Source organism: Euprymna scolopes, chromosome 27, assembly GCF_053919585.1.
Source record: "Euprymna scolopes isolate OS-2025 chromosome 27, ASM5391958v1, whole genome shotgun sequence".
Taxonomy (NCBI): Eukaryota; Metazoa; Mollusca; class Cephalopoda; order Sepiida; family Sepiolidae; genus Euprymna; species Euprymna scolopes.
Window position 1 is genome coordinate 109,568,078 of NC_136508.1, and position 21,907 is coordinate 109,589,984.

At 32.9% G+C, this 21,907-nt stretch overlaps 1 long non-coding RNA gene across 1 annotated transcript; it reads right to left on the minus strand.

Annotated features, from left to right (window-relative positions):
- Window positions 1-456: 456 nt before the first annotated feature.
- On the minus strand, window positions 457-21,437 carry LOC145248671 (uncharacterized). Its single transcript, XR_013863388.1, has 2 exons — window positions 21,187-21,437; window positions 457-2,455 (listed from the first exon to the last, which is right to left on the minus strand). It is a non-coding gene; the product is annotated as an uncharacterized LOC145248671 (long non-coding RNA).
- Between the last annotated feature and the right edge of the window lie 470 nt (window positions 21,438-21,907).

The following is a 21,907-nucleotide window of genomic DNA, read 5'->3' on the forward strand; positions in this document are numbered from 1 at the left end:
ATACATTTATATGGAACTTCAACAACTAGAGATATATTCTGGACCTCACTCTGGGACATTTTTTACTTACTTTATATTCATTGATTAGCTTGTAATGCAAATATATTAAATCAGAAGTAAATTGCTTGCAAAGACATATATTATACTTTATTGAACATCGTCGTTTTGCCATCCTTTAATTCTCAACTCGGGATCGTCGTTTCTGCTTCTTTCATTTCTGAACCTTTGGAAAACTATTCTGTCAGAAATCAATGATTCCCTAAAGTATCTTCATGAAAAGGGGATGGATCTGCAACAAAGTTCTCTCAGGCTCACGGCGTTGAGAGATTACCTTCTTCAGAATGGAAAAAATATGGTCGACACTGCAATAGATGCGTAAAAAATACTCTGCTCTGAAATGGGTATAAGCACGTAGCATCGTATCCGCAAAAACAAGTAAATTGATTGCAAAGACATAATATATTATACTTTATTGAACATCATCGTTTAACCAGTAAATGATACATTACAGTAATTAAATATTTATATTTCTGAATTAATATTGAAAGTACTGTATCCAAGAAGATATCAATTCGATTATAACTCAAATCTTGGTGGAATAAACGTTATTATAAGTCCAACATATTTGTCCCCTGCACTTCATACAGGTTTGTTTTCAATATGTATATGAATATGATTAATAAAATTAACTTTTGTATACATGTGATTTTTCTCTCGTATGTGTTTGCATATGTTGCAACATATTTGCCTTCTGTGAAAAAGAAGAACTACATTCCACACAAGAATATGGTTTGCCTCCCGCATGTGTTCGCATATGTTGCAACAAATGTGACTTTCGGGCAAAAGAACAACCACATACTTCGCAAACATGTGTTTTTTCTCTTGTATGCGTTAACACATGTCTCAACAAAGATGACTTCTGTGTAAAAGAAGAATCACATACTTCACAACAATATGGTTTTTCTCCTGTATGTGTAAACATATGTTGCAACAAATTGGACTTTTGTGTAAAAGAAGAACCACATACTTCACAAGAATGTGGTTTGTCTCCTGTATGTATTACCATATGTCGCAACAAATGTGACTTTTGTGTAAAAGAAGAACCACATACTTCACAAGAATGTGGTTTGTCTCCTGTATGTGTTAACATATGTTGCAACAAATTTGACTTCTGTGTAAAAGAAGAACCACATACTTCACAAGAATGTGGTTTGTCTCCTGTATGTGTTAACATATGAATCAACAAATGTGACTTTCGTGCGAAAGAAGAACTACATACTTCACAAGAATGTGGTTTTTCTCCTGTATGTATTACCATATGTCGCAACAAATGTGACTTCTGTGTAAAAGAAGAACCACATACTTCACAAGAATGTGGTTTTTCTCCTGTATGTGTTAATATATGCTGCAACAAATGTGACTTCTGTGTAAAAGAAGAACCACATACTTCACAAGAATGTGGCTTTTCTCCTGTATGTGTTCGGATATGGTTTACCAAAGCTGACTTTCGTGTAAACGAAGAACCGCATACTTTACATGAATGTGGTTTGTCTTTTGTATGTGTTAACATATGTCGCAACAAATGTGACTTTTGTGTAAAAGAAAAACCACATACTTCACAAGAGTGTTGGTTTTCTCCCGTATGTGTTAACATATGTTGCAAAAAATGTGACTGCCGGGTAAAACAGGAACTACATACTTTACAATAATGTAGATTGTTGTCCATATTACTTTGCATATAGTAAGACAAATTTAATTTCAATGAGAAAAACAATTTAATAAAATTGTCTATAGTACGTGCTTGGATGTTCCACAAAAAAAAATGATTTGTGACTATTAACAACAACCAAAATTTATTAAAGAATTTTCCTTTTTCTTTTCCCTTTGTTTCTATTTTACTTTACCATTGGTCTTGGATACATCAGATTTTTACAGAATATTTTTCTTGTTTTGCCTTCAAGTTTTCTGTTATCATAAACGTATGATTTTTTTGCTTAATTATTTTTCATGCATTTTTCAATTTTTAGTTTATTTTTCAAAAACAAAACAAATTCATAAACATTCACATTTTGTAACGCTTGTTTTCATTTTAGCAACTTTAATTTGTACTTATTTTAGTTTAGGCAAATGTTTATTGTGGTAAATTACGAATTAAATTTTTATTTTTCTTAAACATTATAGATGTAGAATTTTTTGATTTTTTTAATTTTCCATGCACTTTTTCATCAAAATATGTAAAAAAAAATTCATACATGTGACAAGGACAATTTTTGAACGGCTTTGAATCAAATTTGATGTCACGTATTTCACGAGTCTGATTTTTTTTTGCTTTCTGATATTTTCATGAAATTTATATGTGCACATTCCCAAATATGTTATGAGTTTCTTATATCATCAACAGAAAATGAAGATCCATTCTAATCAAATAATTGATTTTTGTCGATTGCTGCAAACTCTGGAAATAAAAAATAGATTTCATGCGATAATATTTAACTTTTAAACGTATTCTTATAAAAAAGTCAACAATTTGTTATTGTTGAAAAACAAAATATAATTAATATTTCTTCATGTACTATTTGTTTGTAAACAAAATATAATTAGTACTTCTTTATGTAATATTTGTTTGTAAACAAAATATAATTAGTATTTTTGTATGGAATATTTGTTTGTAAACAAAATATAATTAATATTTCTTCATGTAATATTTGTTTGTAAACAAAATATAATTAGTACTTCTTTATGTAATATTTGTTTGTAAACAACATATAATTAGTATTTCTTCATGCAATATTTGTTTGTAAACAGAATTAATTTACAATTCTGAATGTTTGAGATGAGTTGTGAATGCTTGTGTTATTTTGATTAATCGGACTATTATTCTTATCTTCTGTCACCTTCATCAGGTGTTGAAAGGATGCTTCTTTTTCTCTACACAGGAAAAATGGGTTGGCTCTCCATTAAAATATTTAGTTTAATGTGGTTTAAGGGTGAGTCGGTAAATCATAAAGTAACTTTAATCTTCATTGTTTTTGAAAAACAAAATATAATTAGAACTTCTCCATATAATACTTGTATGTAAACAAAATAAATTTCCCTTTTCTGATTTTTAACTAAAAATTTGTAATCTATTTTGATGAAGATTAAAGAATCTTTAGAGATATCTTTTCAAAGACAAATATGTATGACTGGTTAATATAGTAAATCTATGACAATTTGAAAAAGAGTCCATAGTTTTTCTCTAGTATTAATCCTTGTTTTAGTCACGTAAATTCATATGATGTAAAAGTTGTGTTCGTGCTCAACAAAATGTTTCCTTGTTCTCAAAACAAATAAGAGTAAAAGAAAAGGGTCGGATTCTGAATTCTTCTTAACAATCAATGTTCTATTTCTTCTCCAATCTTTTCTTTTTCAAAACAGTAACCCCACTTCTTTTCTTTGAAATTGACAGGTTTCAGGTTTGAATGTGTAGCAGAAGTAGCAATAACTAAAATGAGGGGAAAAAGAGCTTACCTCGGGTGTCACCAGTTGGGGGGAAAAGAGAATTCCAAGATGGCGTCTGGGGGTTTTTATTAGCGTTTACCCCATGCAACTCTCGGAAAATCACGTTTCTTTCTCATGTGATTATGCAAATGGATAATTCCCGGCCACTATAAAAGCAGGAGGCTAGAGACGAGTCGGCAGTGTCCTGCAAATTGTGTGTGGGTGTTTCTGGTGATTGGAGTGTGTCTTCTTTTACCACGGTTATCACGGACAGGAATTCCCTCTCTTCTGGAGGTGGGCGATATTGACTATTTTGAAGTTGTACTGTTGCTGACAGAACATTTATTTTTTTTGCCTACTACATTTTTGTTTCAAGCTATTTCGGCCCGAATATGGCAAAGGTGCGGATAAGCAGTGATATTATCAAGCCGTTCTCTGACGAGGGAGACATAGCGTGGCTGAAAAAAGTGAGACTTGTCGCACAACTTCAGCAGGTGGATGACATAGCGAGTCTGCTACCTTTATACCTGGAAGGCGATGCGCTGGCCCTCTACATGGAAATGGAGGAGGACGATCAAAAGAAAATAGACCAGATTGAGGCTCGATTAAAGGAGGCATTTACTGATGATGCGTTTGCAGCATATAGAAAAATATCTATGGTTAGATGGGCTGGTGAACGTGTGGATGTGTACGCCAACAAAATCAGGCAGTTGGTTGGATTGGCCGGATTCACAGGAGAAAGCTTAGAGAGACTCACAAAATTAATTTTTGTCACTGGATTCCCTGACACCATCTCAATTGCTCTTCAACAGGTGCCGAACATCAAAGCCCTGACCATGTAAAATTGTCCTGGAGCATCCTGTATCAATAAGCGCCAAACATCGCGTCCCGTCAACATGGATGCTTATCACCGGGAGCGTCGTGTTCACATCTTGGTTGGGAAGGAGACTGGCGCTTATGCATCCTCCTCTTGCTCGTTTCCTGAGCAGTTCCGAGCCCAGTGTCCACTCTCACCGCAACGGTAACACCGTGTTCCACGTTTTCGGCAGTCCCTTGCAAGGTGGCCTTTAACATTGCATTTGAAATGTCGAGAGCGAGAATTTTGACGATGACTGGCGAACAAAATCAGGATGTGGTTGCGGCCACACGCTCACCCAACAACAGGGCCCAGAATAATCCTGTTAACGTGACCTGTTTCAAATGCAATGTTAAAGGCCACCTTGCAAGGGACTGTCGAAAACGTGGAACACGGTGTTACCGTTGCGGTGAGAGTGGACACTGGGCTCGGAACTGCTCAGGAAATGAGCAAGGGGAGGATGCATAAGCGCCAGTCTCCTTCCCAACCAAGATGTGAACACGACGCTCCCGGTGATAAGCATCCATGTTGACGGGACGCGATGTTTGGCGCTTATTGATACAGGATGCTCCAGGACAATTTTACATGCAGACCAGTGCCGGTCTTGGAGAAAAACAAACGTAAATGTCAACACAATTGGTGGAATGTCCCATGCGTGCTGTGGTGTTGGAACGGTCTCTGTATCGACTGATGAAGGTGTGTCTTCCAGAGTCGATGTGTTGGTGGTGCATGGCAAGCCACTGGGATTTGACTTGCTTCTAGGGATCGACGCCATAAAAGCTCTAGGAGGTGTCGTTGTCAGGCCTACAGGATCAGTGCGGCTGGGCGCCAGGAAAAGTATTAAATGCGCAGCCATTTCTATCGATGAACCAGATTTCACTGCTACCTTTGACCATCAAAACCGAACGTGGACCGCGTCGTGGAAATGGTCTGTGGACCACCCCCTGAAAGGCTGCATAATCGAGTGTCAGAGTACCCAGTGCCAGCAGAAATTTGTGAAGAATACACGCAGGAGCTCCACACCTGGATAGATAATGGTTGGCTCGTGCCATACCCAGAGGATAAATTCGGACCCCCCCCAAAGGTCTAATTCCCCTGATGGCTGTGATACAGCAGAACAAAGCCAAAGTGCGCCCGGTGATGGACTACCGGGAGCTAAATCATTACGTAGACGCATTTACGGCCAACGCAGATGTTTGTGCGGCTAAGCTGCGTGAGTGGAGACAAAAAGGTGCTAACGTGTCTCTACTGGACCTCAGAAGAGCATACCTACAAGTCCGGGTCCATGAGACACTGTGGCCATACCAGACTGTGGAAATCGATGGGAAAAAATACTGTCTGACCCGTCTGGGGTTTGATTTGAATGTGGCTCCCTTGATAATGAGAGCAATTGTCAGCGAAGTACTATCTCAGGAAGAAGTTATAAGCTGCGCAGCATCTGCTTACATTGATGACATTTTTGTCAATGAAGACGTGGTGCCCGCGACCCGTGTGAGAGAACACCTTGCGCAGTTCGGGTTGGAGTGCAAGAACCCGGAGCAGTTGAAGGACGGTGCACGGGTGCTGGGATTGGCAGTCAGGATGGAACGCAATGAACTGCGGTGGAAGCGAGGAAATGCAATTCCGGAGGCTCCCAGTATTGTTACGCGACGAACAATCTTTTCCCTGTGTGGTCGACTTGTCGGGCACTTTCCGGTGTGCGGTTGGCTTCGTGTGGCTTGCGGAATACTCAGAAGGAGAGTAAGTTCGGTAACGAAGGGCTGGGATGATGAAGCAAGGGACGCTGTACTACATCGTATGATGTTCGAAACCTTAAAATCTGCGCAGCAGAACGATCCGGCACAGGGAAATTGGTGTGTGGACGGCAAAGAGCTGAATGTATGGGTCGATGCTAGCTCCCTAGCAATTGGGGCAGCCTTGGAGATGTGTGAAACTGTGTTGGAAGATGCATGTTGGCTGCGACCTGAAGATGACTCTCAACATATCAACTTGGCTGAACTGGATGCCGTATTGAAAGGAATCAATTTGGCTCTCCAGTGGCAGAGCAAGGTGCTACACATAAAGACAGATTCTGTTTGCGTATACCATTGGGTCTCGGACACGCTAACTGGAAAGGTGCGAGTACGCACCAAAGCAGCAAGCGAGATGCTTATTAGGAGGCGATTAAGCACTCTTAAGGAGCTCGTGAAAGAGTACGGGCTGACAGTGGATGTGACGCTGGTTCCATCAGCACGAAACATTGCTGACCGACTGACACGAGTGCCACAGCGGTGGTTTGAGGCAATGAAAAAGAAAAACGGTCTTGACCCAGTGATAGGCGCGGTCCACACAGACGAGCTGGATGAGAGTCAAGTCATGGCTATTCACAAAGATAGTGGACATCCGGGGGTGCGACGCACTACCTACTTTGTCAGGAGAAGATGTCCAACCACGACAAAAGCAACTGTCAGAACGGTCATACAGAAATGCGAGGAATATCAGTCCATTGACCCAGCGCCAGTCAGGTGGGAAAAGGGAAAGCTGGAAGTTAACGAGAATTGGCAGAGAATTGGAATGGATATCACGCATTATCGCACCTTCCATTTTTTTTTAACAGACTGTGGTCCATCGCGTTTCTCGATTTGGAGGAAATTGGCAAGGCAGGACTCGGCAAGTGTGATTCATCAGTTGGAGGCAGTGTTCCTTGAGCGTGGCGTGCCGCATGAACTCCTTTTAGACAATGACACAGCTTTCTGCAGCAATATGTTCCAAGCATTTGCATGTAAATGGGGAGTTCACTTGCGATTCCGTTGTGCATACGCTCCAGCCGGGAATGGCATAGTGGAGCGATGTCACCGTACAGTGAAACGAATAGTGGCTAGAATGTGTTGTCCCATACAGGAGGCTGTCTACTGGTATAACATCACACCAAGAGACGACACATCGCCCTCCACTGCGCCTGCCAACAGGATTTATCAATACGAAGTTCGAGTAAAGGAGACCAATCTCGCAACTGCGTCCCCAGGTCCCAAGAACAGCTTTTACCAGGTTGGAGATCGCGTATGGGTCAAAAGACCGCAAAATCGATGTACCACGAGGTTCGGCAAGGGTGAGGTGACCAAGGTGATCAGCCCTCAGTCGATTTTGGTGGACGGTGTGCCTCGTCACGTGAAGGATTTGCGCCCTCGCCATTATGTTGTTACATCGGAGGAAGAGGGAGACTCAGGCAGTATGATGTCTTCTGAAAAGACAGAGAGTATGATGCAGGACGACGGAGAGGATTTTGAGCCATATAATGTACATACTGAAGAAGCGGAGGAAGGACCACCCATCTTGCCTTTACGAAGGAGTACCCGACAGAGACGAATACTGCCCCCCTGCCCTGATTGTGAAACACCACCTATGGAGCAGACTGGTGGCAATAATGGCGATGAGGAGGATGGCAGGGAGGAAGTGCTGCCTCCGGTTCTTCGGAGAAGTACCAGACAGAGACGACTGCCCCCCTGCCCCGTTTGTGATCATGAGATCAGGGGGGAGTGTAGCAGAAGTAGCAATAACTAAAATGAGGGGAAAAAGAGCTTACCTCGGGTACGTCTGTTGTGTCACCGGTTGGGGGGAAAAGAGAATTCCAAGATGGCGTCTGGGGGTTTTTATTAGCGTTTACCCCATGCAACTCTCGGAAAATCACGTTTCTTTCTCATGTGATTATGCAAATGGATAATTCCCGGCCACTATAAAAGCAGGAGGCTAGAGACGAGTCGGCAGTGTCCTGCAAATTGTGTGTGTGTGGGTGTTTCTGGTGATTGGAGTGTGTCTTCTTTTACCACGGTTATCACAGACAGGAATTCCCTCTCTTCTGGAGGTGGGCGATATTGACTATTTTGAAGTTGTACTGTTGCTGACAGAACATTTATTTTTTTTTGCCTACTACATTTTTGTTTCAGAATGGACACGCGTCAACCATTGGCGTTTATTGCTGTGGTTCTTCACTGTTATTACACTCTGCATGACCTCATGACCTCATGATCTCATAGGTGACATTTTGGTGATAGTCATTTTCTCGAGTAATCTGTTGCAGAAGTGGGGCTTCCTATGGAGCATGTGCTTCCACTTTTGCCTTGTGAAAATCGTCGGGCATCATTACATTTTCGTTATATATTAACTGCTCTGACCACAACTGAACCACCACACACACAAACTGGCCTTCGATACACAACTAGTTGCAACAATTTGTATTGCATTTTATCTCAAACAAGGCACAGTACTACTTTGACTAGGCCATAAATTGCAGAAATACTATGGAGATGTCTGTTTGCATTACACTTTAACTTCTGCATATCAAGTCAATCGGGAATACATGACCCTGGAAAGGAATTCCAAAGTCTAACAATTCTAGAGTAGAAAGCTTTTTTGCATCTGAGGATCTCTTCTGTGTAAAGGTAGGATTAAGCTGCTTGTGACCGTTGAGCCAAGGAGTTTGAACGACATACTTTCAGGTAATGTACCATTAGTCATAGCTAATGGTGGTTGGGAAGGTTTCTTGTTATTAATGGAAACAAGCTTAGTCTGGCAGTATTGAATGTAACCATCCATGTTGTCCCCATTCAACTATAAACTAGAGATCTTTCTTTCGGGTTTCTGCCATTGCCTTGACTATGTGTTCATACATTTTTCCTTCTTGCCTGTTATAGAGCCTTGTGTCATCAGCAAATATATCCATCCCAGAGACAATTTTATCAGGAATGTCATTTTTTAATATCAGAAATAATAAAGGTCCTAGGATCAACTCCTGAGGTACACCCACATTAATATCATATTGTTTTTAGGTACGACCATCAAGGACAACCTTGATGCTTCTCTTATTTAAGAAGGATTTTATTATATTAAGTATTTGTCCAGTAAAAGCATAGGATCTGATTTTCATAAGACCATTGTCATACCCTGTCAAAAGCCTTAGATATATTTAGGGCTACTGCCTTACCTTCCCTGCTTTATCCAGTGCATGGTATACACATTCATAGATTACAATTAGAATACCTGCAGTAGAACGGGCTTGCTTACATCCGCTTTGTTATTTTGATAAAAATTTAGCAACTGTAAAATGTAATACGAGAGCTTGCTAAATTATGGATTCAAATATTATGGTGAAAAAGGGGGGGGTTAATGGAGTGATAATTTTATGGGCCAGGTCTTTCGTTAGAATTATTGTAAACTAGTACGACATGCAATTTTCCAACAGTCAGAAAAGCTAGATTTGTTAAGGCATTTCTTAAAAAGTTTAGAAAGAACTGGAGCTACCTCAATAAAGCATTTGTTTATTAGCACAACTTGGATGAGATCGGGCACACATGCTTTTGAGGTGTCTGGGTTTTTATGACATCATGTATTTGAGAAGGAGTGATTTTCAGATCATATGTATGGTTTCTGCTCGTAAAGCAACATCAAGGGGTTGTTGGGTTCAAATTAGAGTTTCAAGAAGACAAACAGAAAAGCATAAGAATCTCGGTTGCCTGCAAACAACCCAATATTGTTTGATAGTAGGAAATTATTAATTACCTATAATTTACTACATAAGATGTTATAGATTTTCTAGAATTGATTTTTGCTCCTATTTCTGCGCTTCAGTACACTTTCTAGTTTCACTATATTCTCTCATAGCTGTTGCAATTTCTTGCAATTACTTTAAGTTTCTATAAACTTTTGCCTGTTTGTACTGGACTTATGTCGGATAAATCTGCAGTATGCATGCTGCCTGTTAGTAATGGAAGCTGCACAAATTGAAGTAAACAGTTGGGAGAGTGGAGTTTGTTATAGAACTTGTATGAATATGTGCTTAAATCGCCACTTTGAACAATTCAGCGATCTCATTTGTATCCTGTTTTACAGGAATAAAAATATGGATCTCTGATGGCATGCATGTCAGCCTTATTGTAGTACCTTTTACATATTTTTATCACATTAGATTTGATAAAAAATACGTCACCTTATTTAAAAGACTATGATTTCTCTGTTTGCAGAAATTTCAAGGGGAGCTAATATATATGAACAATTTTCCAAATGAATATTTTATTTTATAAAACTTGCGGGCATGCCAATCAGCCTTATTGTAGTACATAGTCCTTTTGAGCAATGGCTCTTAAACTTGGAGTGGATAGTTTAGAGTTATATTTATCATTGTTGTAGCATGAAAAGCATTTGCAAATGTATGACACAACACTTGTTTCTTTCCTTTTTTTTTGTTTGGTCTTTGTTTTTATATATTTTTTTGTTGTTTGTTCTTCTTTGTTGGTCTCTAAATATTTTTATATATTTGTAAATATGTGTTTACATTTTATTAGCACATTAGATTTGATAAAAAATACGTCACCTGATTTAAAAGACTGCGATTTCTCTGTTTCCAGAAATTTCAAAGGAGGGTAATATATATGAACAATTTTCTAGATGTTTAAAAATGTGTACAAACATTTAAAGTCAAGAACATTCAAATCCAATAATAGGTTTCTTTTGATTGCTTCAAATTCTGCAAATATGAAACAAATTTAAAACGATATTTTTCATGTAGTAAAATTTAACATTTTATGTTAATTATTAAAAGTAAAAGTTCACAAATTCGTTATTGATGCAATTGACTAACATTATATTTTTATGCATTACTGGTCTGCTAAAAAAGAATCAATTTTCCTTTTCAGACATTCAACTGAAAAATACCTCACTGCCTTATTCCATTTCATATTTTGTGTAAATTGATTGTTTCGTAGTTCAACCTATTATTGTTATTAATTATTTACCTTGCAGATGACTACATCATGGCATGTAAATCAAGAAATATTTTTTTTAAAAGAGTAATTCTAAAGGAAATCAAGATGGTGGACGTGAATCTTGGAACATTGCTCGTAACCATCAAATTCAATTTTTAAAACTATTTTTATCTGTCAACTGAAAAATAGAAACTTTTCTTTAGACGTTCAAGTCACAAATTCCTTTTTTGAAAATAAAAATAGATTATCAAATAAAGAATGACAATTTTACAGTTTCTGCCATTTTCAATTACCTGTTCTCATCTAAGCTCTCTTATTCGTTTCTATTTATGTAAACATTTTAATATAACACTAAATTAAGCTTTTCCAAGCGAGTAATTTACAGCTATTTTTAATCCAAGATACAAGATAATGGCGAAACATAGGCGAACAAATTAAAAAAAAACAATCATAATTCTTGTTAAGAAAAAAGTAATTAAAAACAACTAAAATAAACGGCAGATTTTAATTTTCACTGCTGATCTGTAGAAAACTGATGGAGGGAAATGTAACATCATCTGGTTCATGGAGAAAGTGAAACAGAGAAGAGTTTCATTCCTTGAAACGTATGAAGTTTTTATTTTAGTCAATCAATATAAATTCATAATTATTTATTATTTATACTAAAAGTACATTTATTTATATGAAAAATATTGTTAAATATTCGACGAATAAAACGGATATTTGGGAATAACAGGAAATGCTATTTAATTTGGTTACATACTAGAGGTTGGAATTGCTGGAGAATTGTGGCATCACATGACTCGTGGGCAAAGTTATAGAGAGAGTGTTTGATATAAAATATAAAACTCCATTAACCTCACGAAACTAAATTAAGTAAGCTTTCCCAGATGAGAAATTTACAGCTATTTTTATTCCAAGATAATGGCAACAAAATAGCCGAACAAATTAAAAAAAAAACAATCATAGTTCTCGTTAACAAAAAACAACTAAAATAAACGGCAGAGTTTGATTTTCTAAAAGTACATTTTCCTATAGAACAAGCTACACCTGAAGAATGTTGGAGGTTACAACGACAGAAACTTTGTGAAAATCATAAGATGAGGACAGTAGTCCAATTAATCCAATAATACAAATAACCAATCCTCATCTAAAAAAGTCAGAAATATTTATTAGCTGTGTTTAATACAAAGAAAAAACATGTTTGTCACATGTAATAAAAACTACACATAAAAATCATATTGTAATTTGTTCAAGTATCTTGAATATTTTCTATTTAGTCAAAACGACAAACTTTTAAAATATTATTGAATATATTTTTCAGCTAAATTTAAAAAAAATAAAAAGTAAGACAGTTTTCCCATTTAATAGCAAGTACTTGCTAACCACACTTTATTATATTTGCTAAAGTAAGATTTTTTTTATTATATTTGTTAAAGTAAAAAATGCTAATTATATTTGCTAAAGTAAAAAAAAAATTATTATATTTGCTAAAGTAAAAAAAATTACTTATATTTGTTAAAGTAAAAAATGTTAATTATATTTGCTTTAGTAAATTTTTTTAATTATATTTCTGAAGTAAAAAAATGTAATTATATTTGCTAAAGTAAAAATGTTTTATTATATTTGTTTAAGTAAAATATTTTAATTATATTTGCTAAACTAAAATGTCTCATTTTATTTGCTAAAGTAAAATGATTTTAATTATATTTGCTAAAGTAAAAATTTTTAATTTGCTAAAGTAAACAAATTTAATTGTATTTGATAAGGTAAAAATGTTTTTATTATATTTGCTAAAGTAAAAATTTAAATTATATTTGCTAAAGTAAAAAATTTAATGATATTTGCTAAAGTAACAAATTTTAATTACATTTGCTAAAGTACCAAATTTTAATTACATTTGCTAAAGTACCAAATTTTAATTACATTTGCTAAAGTAAAAAAAATAATTATATTTGCTTAAGTAAAAAATTTAATTATATTTGCTTAAGTAAAATTTTTTAATTATATTTGTTAAAGTAAAAATTTTTTAATTATATTTGCTAAAGTAAAATAATTTATTTATATTTGCTAAAGTAAAAAAAAATTATTTGTATTTGCTAAAGTAAAAAAATTTAATTATATTTACTAAAAGAAAAAATTTAATTATATTTGCTAAAGTAAAAATCTTTAATTACGTTTATTCACTATATTTGCCAAAGTAAGAAATTTTAATTATATTTGCTTACTAGATTGCATAAATTTTTTGCTCACTGTTAGAATCCAATTTTGCTTCGTCTAGTTGAGCCAATAGGTGGTCAAGCATGGCTAAGATGTGCAGCTCACGTTTTGCACTTTTTTCAGTTTAGTTTAAATGTGGAAATATATTCGGACCTTCTCATCTGGTTTAGAGACTACAACGGTGGGAGAAAATAAAGAAATATAAAAACCAACCCCTCAGCTGGAGTTTATCACGTGTTCTTATCAAGAGAATCAATTCGATTTAAAGATGAGAGAAAGATCTCTCAAACGCTGAAAGAATCGGTGTATGTCTTTGAATACATGTGTTTATGTTATATGTTGACCCCCCACACACACACTAATTAAGAAATAAGAAAATAGTAAGACCCAAATTCAAATACATCACCAATGATTGTTACCAAAGGCAACAGAAGTAACTATTCTACCCGTTTGAATAAGTTTGTTTTATGATTTTACTTATTTTGAAGCGTTTATTTACTTGAAAAAATTCGTGTTGAATCTCACATTAGAATTAGAAAAATTGGCTCATAATACAGCTATAATGGAAGTCCTGATAACCATTTAAAAATCAATAATTAAAAAAAAAATACTGGTAGAAACAACCAAATAAATGTCACAATGACATTTCTATGGTATCTTTGTTGTAATTAAAAACTTATAGGACATAATACCTACCGAAAAAAAAACGTAATAAAGCAAAAACTCATATGAGCTCTACTCTCTTCCCCTTCAATAATATATATATATATATATATATATATATATATATAGCTAAATATCCAGGTTAAATAGAGCACACACAAAGGAACAGGTCAACCAGAGGTCAAATACGCCTTTGTCGGATAAATGCATTCTCATTGGCTGATAGGAAGGGTGCGGTGGATACTAGAAAGCTGATTGGCTAACTAAAATTTCAATAGAAGATGCACATATAAAAACGACAAACAAGCACAGAATTCGCGCATAAGCCTGAAGAATCCTAGAGTGGATGAAACGCGTAATATTCAGTGTAGCTTAATCGCCATATATTTTTTATAACTTACTAACTAGCTCTACCTACGTATTGAGCACTTTTGAAGTAAATACTTCAAGCTTACGCATAAATTTATACTTTCATATATTAATTTTATGTGAATAAATTAAGTATATATATATATATATATATATATATATATATATAGTAAATTAAGTACACGAGGTGCGTGCAATAAGTAATGCCCCTGCCCAACTTCCAGTTGTCTGATCTAGCTGAAATTTTGCATGTGCAATGATTTATATCTCTACGGGTTATGTGGCAAATTACAGCTCTGAACTAACTGTGGTTTCTGTTTTACAGTTGTTTGAACAGAATCAGGTGTGAAATGGAGCCTGTTGAATGTCGAGCAGTGATCCGCTTTTGTATTTCAAAGGACGCACACCACAGGAGACTTTTGATAAAATGAAAGAAACTTATGGTGATAATGCCCCATCATATGACCTTGTAAAACGCTAGCATCATGCATTCAAACAAATCTGGAAGTCTGTGGAAACAGCTCCCATATCTGGTAGCCCCCAACTTGCCATTGATGAGGCATCTGTCCATCAAGTTGAGGCTGCCATTTTGGAAGTCGGCGCATTATTATTCACCAAATAGCCCAAGATGCCAAGATTGGTACAAGATCTATGGAAACTATCATTCATGACCATTTGCCTATGCATAAGATGTCTGCCAGATGGATTCCCAGTCTGCTCACACCATTCCAGAAGCGAGAATACATCAAGTGCTTGAGGATGAATTTGGAGATGTGCCAAGAAGATGAGTCAAAATTTTTCAAAAGACTGATTACACAGGATGAAATCTGGGTCCATCACTATGATCCAGAGACCAAAGCCAGTCATTGCAGTGGAAGCAGTTGGACTCACTACCTCCAAAGAAGGCAAGAGTGCAGCCCTCCACTGGCAAGGTCATGCTCACAGTCTTCTGGGACCAGGACGGAGTAGTGATGACAGATTTCCTGGCAAAGGGTACCACAATTACAGTAACCTATTATGCTTCACTTTTGAGGAAATTAAGGGAAACTATCAAAATCAAGAGGCGGGGCAAGATCAGCAAAGGTACCCTCCTCCTGCATGTCACCAGATCAGAAGCATGGGCGTGTGGTTATGAAATCCTCCCCTATCCTCCCTAGTCTCCTGACCTTGCACCGTCTGACTTTTACCTCTTCCCAGACATAAAGTTGTTTTTGAAAGGAAAGAGTTTCCCAGATGATGCAGCATTGATTTCTGAAGCCACGTCATGGTTGGCGGACCAACCTGGGGTGTTCTACAAAAACGGTTTCTAGAGCTGCATCACACGATGGGAGAAATGCATGACTCTGGGTGGTTCCTATGTAGATAAAGATTAATACCTGTGCCAAGTTTCGTTGTTCTACTGCTATGGGAAGTGGGTCAGGGGCATTACATATTGCATGGTCCTCGTATGACAAAAATCTAAATGTCAGGTAAAATAATATAATTTTTATGAGATTTTTTATGCTTCTTTAAGATAGAGTTGATAGATCGATTTTTAAAAATACGTCGTTTTAATCAAAAACATTATTACGTACTTAACTATAATTTTGAAAATAGTAATATTTTTTTAAGCAAAAACATTAATACGTACTTTACTGTAATTTTGAAAATAGTAATATTTTTTTTAAGCAAAAACATTATTACGTACTTAACTGTAATTTCGAAAATAGTAATATTTTTTTAAGCAAAAACATTATTACGTACTTAACTGTAATTTTGAAAATAGTAATATTTTTTTAAGCAAAAACATTAATACGCACTTAACTGTAATTTCGAAAATAGTAATATTTTTTTAAGCAAAAACATTATTACGTACTTAACTATAATTTTGAAAATAGTAATATTTTTTTAAGCAAAAACATTATTACGTACTTAACTATAATTTTGAAAATAGTAATATTTTTTTAATCAAAAACATTATTACGTACTTAACTGTAATTTTGAAAATAGTAATATTTTTTTAAGCAAAAACATTATTACGTACTTAACTGTAATTTTGAAAATAGTAATATTTTTTAAGCAAAAACATTATTACGTACTTAACTGTAATTTTGAAAATAGTAATATTTTTTAAGCAAAAACATTATTACGTACTTAACTGTAATTTTGACAATAGTAATATTTTTTAAGCAAAAACATTATTACGTACTTAACTGTAATTTTGAAAATAGTAATATTTTTTAAGCAAAAACATTATTACGTACTTAACTGTAATTTCGAAAATAGTAATATTTTTTTAATCAAAAACATTATTACGTACTTAACTGTAATTTTGAAAATAGTAATATTTTTTAAGCAAAAACATTATTACGTACTTAACTGTAATTTTGAAAATAGTAATATTTTTTAAGCAAAAACATTATTACGTACTTAACTGTAATTTCGAAAATAGTAATATTTTTTTAAGCAAAAACATTATTACGTACTTAACTGTAATTTTGAAAATAGTAATTTTTTTTTTTAATTACGAAAATTCACAAAGTGTAAAGTTATTTATAGGTAAAAGTAACTTTTTCGAAAAATTAGGTAAAATTGCATTTTTCTTAGATGTCATAGAGTAGACAATACAAACTCGAAACGGAAAGTTTAGATTAAATCAACAGTTGTAGTCTATAATGATAGACTTTTTTTTTACTAAAAATACAATAACAGTTGTTCAATTCGATGAGTTTTCGTAATTTTTTCATGTTTTTTATTGGATTGCAAAAAAATAAATTTTAACGATATTTTTCATGGAATTTTTTGTTTATTAAATTATTAAGAGCGTGTTTTAAACTCCTCTCCCTAACGTTCACAGGAAACATGAGTTAGAACAATTACATTGAGAGTATTGCCAGGACCGCTGCAACAAAGGTAGGTTGTCTCTACCGTTCTAGAAATCTACTAACGCCCGAAAGTGTCCTGTACCTCTATAAGGCCACTATTCGCCCATGTATGGTAGGCACCGCCAAAAATGGCCGCAAAATCTAGTTGTTGTTGTTTTTTAAAACTAAATTACATTTATTAAAATCCATTATTTCTGAGTAACTTTTTTTTTCCAGAAAGATAAAACCCTGAATTTTATCATATAGAAAACAGAATAATGTAAAACTTTTTCTACTATTTTTAATTCAATTTTAAATGTTAAATTTTCCCAAAAAGTTAACAATTGACATTTTTTGTCTTGCACAAAAAACGTACTTAAATATTAAAAAAAGGGTTTTTGAAATAATTAATTTATTTATTTATTGTCTAACTAAGATTTAGGATGATTTTCTATGAGAATATGCAAAAATATTATAATATAAGTACCTGAATTTCAAATAATTCCACTTATTCATATAGGTAACCAGATATTTCGCGTCGACGTAGAGTTCAGATCGACTCTGGTTACGTTTTCGTTTGATGATAAGAAAACTATGGAAGACCAAACAGGCCAAAAAAACTTATTTTTCAGTGACGAAAATTTCAATGTATTATTAAGCTGGGGCTGGCCGGTACCAGATGGGTGACCATTTGTATGAGTTTGGTTTTTAATGTGTATGTGTGTGGGGGCCAGGCTCCCCAAAATGGGGGGGGGCAATTTAAAGCAGAATAAAAAAAAAATTATTTCAGCGCGTTTGGTCCACCGTAGTCGAAAGGCGGCAAACGTTTTCAAACGGGATCGAAAAAAATGATGCTATTTTTAACACAAAGGGCACAATATTTATCGAATTTTTTTTTTGTATCGATTATTCAAAGCATGCCCTGTTTAATAATGGTCATGCATTATTCGGCTCGCTAAAAAAAAATTGTTAATTTATTTATCAAAAATTTTAAAATGGCTTTTTTCGTATAAATATTAAAAAAAATTTGTTTTTGTTTTGCTTAACTTAAATTAATTATTTTACTTAACATATTCACCGAATTTCACACTTCAAAACTCAAAAGTGGGATAATTAAACACAATCGAAGTTCTGATATTCAGACGTCAAAATAAGGTATGCAAACAATTTTTTTTTTTTAATCTATAATTCTGTCCCTTACAACAACACAATATGTTTTGTTCAGTTTCAGATGATTATTTTAAGCATATTTGTTCCCACTTCAAAACAAGGGGGGGTTTGTAAGCAAATATATATATATATATATAAATATCGTTTATGAAAAATAAGTACACCGTTATAAAGTTCATTCTTCTCCTAATAATCGCTGAAAATTTCGTATTGATCGGATAATTACCTGATTTTTGGTAGATTTTTAAAAAGACGGTCCGTCAAAAAGTACTGACCTGCCCCCCCCCCAGTTTTGGCGGTGTCTAATGTATGGAGTATTGTTGTCATATTTGGGCTGGTGCATCTGCTACTAGTCTCTAACTCCTAGACAAAGTTCAAAAGCGAGTCACCAACCTGATAGGTCATCTAAGCTTCAGCCTCTTTTACATTAATGAAATGTAGCATCCCTCTGCCTATTCTACAAGTACTTTAACAGTGAATGCTCTGACGAACTGCAAGCACTTGCACCCCCTCTACGTAAATACCCCCAACAAACCCGACAAGCAGCAAAATCCCACCCCTTCAGAGTAGAGATCCCTAGATGTAAGAGAGCCTTCTACTCCAGTAGTTTCTTCCTCAGAACCGCTAGACTTTGGAATTCCCTTCCTGGTTCCTGCTTCCCCAACTGTACTGACATGCAGAAGTTCAAGTGTAATGTGAACCACATCTTGCTGCCCAACTTCCCACATAGTACCCCTGTATCTAATGTCCCTAATAGTAGCCCCCTACATCAAAGTGAAATGTTCTTTGTTTGGGGTGAAAATGTAATAAAAACAGAATAAGTACAGAATAGTTAACAACACATATGATCTAATCCCCATCGAAAAAGAAACATAAAAAAGCAAAACCTTTTATATTCATTCTACGTTAAACTTATGTACGAAAGTTATAACCCACCTTAAAAGCTTAAATATTTATTATTTTATTCTTTTTGCGGATATTTTAAAGCTCTTAAAACGTAGTTGGCAAATTAAAGTCAACTTTTTTTTAAAGGAATAAACTACGTTTGGTTAGATTGTAAAGTTTTAAAATATTTTTTCTATATATGTTTCTGCTAGTTGGTTATTATTATTATTATTATTAATATTATTGTTAATATTATTATTAATATTATTATTATTAATATTATTATTATTATTATTATTGTTATTATTGTTATTATCATTGTTATTATTTTTATTATTATTATCATTGTTATTATTATTAATATTATTATTATCATTATTATTATTGTTGTTATTATTATTATTATTATTATTATTATTGTTGTTATTATCATTATTAATATTAATATTATTAATATTATTATTATTAATATTATTATTATTATTAATATTATTATTAATATTATTATTATTGTTATTATTATTATTAATATTATTATTAATATTATTATTATTGTTATTATTATTATTATTAATATTATTATTAATATTATTATTGTTGTTATTATTATTATTATTAATATTATTATTAATATTATTATTATTAATATTATTATTATTATTGTTGTTATTATTATTAATATTATTATTATTGTTGTTATTATCATTATTAATATTAATATTATTAATATTATTATTATTGTTGTTATTATTATTATTATATTATTATTAATATTATTATTATTAATATTATTATCATTATTAATATTATTATTATTAATATTAATATTATTATTAATATTATTATTATTACTATTATTATTATTAATATTATTATTATTACTATTATTATTATTATTATTATTATTATTAATATTATTATTATTAATATTATTATTATTATTATTATTATTATTATTATTATTATTATTATTACAGCGACATAATAGCTAATGTAGACAGAATAAAAAAGAAAAGATTTTTTTAAAAAATCTAAATGTCAGACTACATAATATAATTTTAGGAGATTTTTGGTGCTTGTTCAAGATAGAGTTAATAGATCGATTTTTAAAGATATGTAGTTTAAGCAAAAACATTACCATGTATTTAACTGTATATAACTATTTGGTGTTCATGCAGAGAGTGATCCGTGCTGAAATAATAACATTATTATTTAAAAAGCCATTCTTAACATGGAGAGGGAAGGGTGTTTTGTACCTATTCTGTACTTTAACCTGACAATTGAATAATAAAAAAAAAACATATCATAAAACTTTAATTAAACGTGGAAATACGATTTAAAAAATAGCGCTGACCTACCTGCATTAGCACCGAAAATAGTTATATTTTCAAAAATTACGAAAATTCATCAAATAGTAAGTTAATTATACGTAAAAGTAACTTTTTGGGAAAATTAGGTAAAATTTCATTATATATATATATATATATATATATATATATATATATATATATATATATATATATAGATAGATAGATAGATAGATAGATAGATAGATAGATAGATAGATATCAGACTATGAAGTGTTAACACAGTGTGAACGTGGAGTTTAGATTAAACCAACATTTGTAGTCTATAGTGAGTGCTCTGAGTGATAGACCTTTTTTTTTTACTAAAAATACAATAACAGTTGTTCAACTTGATGAGTTTTCGTAATTTGTGAACATGTTAATATTTTCGACATGCTTATAACGAGATATTTTTAAAAAATCGATTTGTCTTAACAAGAAGCACTGATTTTTTTTTTCTAATCGGAGATTCATATTTTTTTTTTATTTACGTCTGTTATTGCAGAATTAATATTTTTTATTTGATTGCAGTAAAAATAAATGTTTTTAATGTTTAAAATTATTTTTAAAGTTATTGACTTTTCAAATTGTTAAAAAGGAAAAGAAAAAAAACTTACCTTTCATTTTAGGAATTCAATACAAAAAAAAATCGGGATGAATTCGGAGTTTTTTTTTTGTGTTAAAAACAGAAAATTTGTTTTGTTTGTTATGATTTCTTTAGTAAATTGATACAACTTTTGTTTTGTGTGTTCAATTCATTAAGAAATAAAATATATTAAAATATAGAAGAATCAAAATTAAAAGATGAAAAACACGATTTAAACGTGAAATTATTTAAAAAGAAAATCTACTGCTAAAGAACAATGGATTTACGTCATCATAAAACGGTGTAATCATTATTTCGTTCCTCGTGTAAAAATGCCCATTTATTAGTTAAGTTTTTCTATCAAGTTGAGATTTTTTTGTCAATACTTAAGGTTTGTTGCAATTCATTTTGTAAAATTTATAAAAAATAAAAAATATGAAAATTTCTTTTTTAAAATTCATTTTAAAATATAATTTATTTGTCAATGCTTAAGGTTTATTTTGATTTATTTTGTAAAATTACGTTTTGTTTATTATACAATTCATTAAAAAAATATATGAAGATATTTATTTTGTAAAATTCATTTTTATATACAATTTATTAAGAAATAAAAATATGAAGATATAAAAACCAGGTTTGTTTTGTAAGATTGTTATATTATAAATAAGCGTATGGTGGCAGGAAAGAACCAGACAAACAATATCAGTTTAATTTTAAGTGATTGATTGCTCAATCGTTTATTTTTAAATACC